Genomic DNA, 567 nt, shown 5'->3' with positions numbered 1-567 from the left:
CCTTGTTTCTATCAGTCCTATGATACAGCAGGATAATTTTATTTTATTTTTTTTTTGCACTGCCTTTGGGCTTTATAACATCCTTCATTTCTTTTATGTAGGGGAAAATGAGTAAAATATAATGTAAAATTCACTTGGACTTGTAGCTTATCTCTCATCAAACTCTTGTTATACTGTTTCCCAGTGTCAATACAACATAACATACTGCTAAATTTTCTCTCAATAGCGTTCAAGCACGGAAAACTTAAGATTTTATTAGCAACAAAATTCAGACTTGTAGGAATTAGTTTCCATCTGTCAAAAAATATCTCTTGGGCTGGGGATAAAACTCAATCTCTGGTACTGCAATAAAATAAAATAATAAAATTAAAACTGGCAATGTTATCAACTATTGTTTTGCTTAATGGGCATTTTGTTTTGTTGTTTTTTGAGACAGGGTCTTGCTATGTAGTTTAGGTTGGTCTCGAACTCACTATGTAGCTCAGACTGGCCTGGAACTCTTAGCTACCCTATTTCAGCTTCTCCAGTGGTATTACATGTATGTGCCACCATGGCTGGTTTGGGGAC

Source organism: Octodon degus, unplaced genomic scaffold (genome assembly GCF_000260255.1).
Source record: "Octodon degus isolate 3935 unplaced genomic scaffold, OctDeg1.0 scaffold00111, whole genome shotgun sequence".
NCBI lineage: Eukaryota > Metazoa > Chordata > Mammalia > Rodentia > Octodontidae > Octodon > Octodon degus.
The sequence above is the reverse complement of the archived record's forward strand: the minus strand, read 5'-3'. Positions refer to the sequence as shown.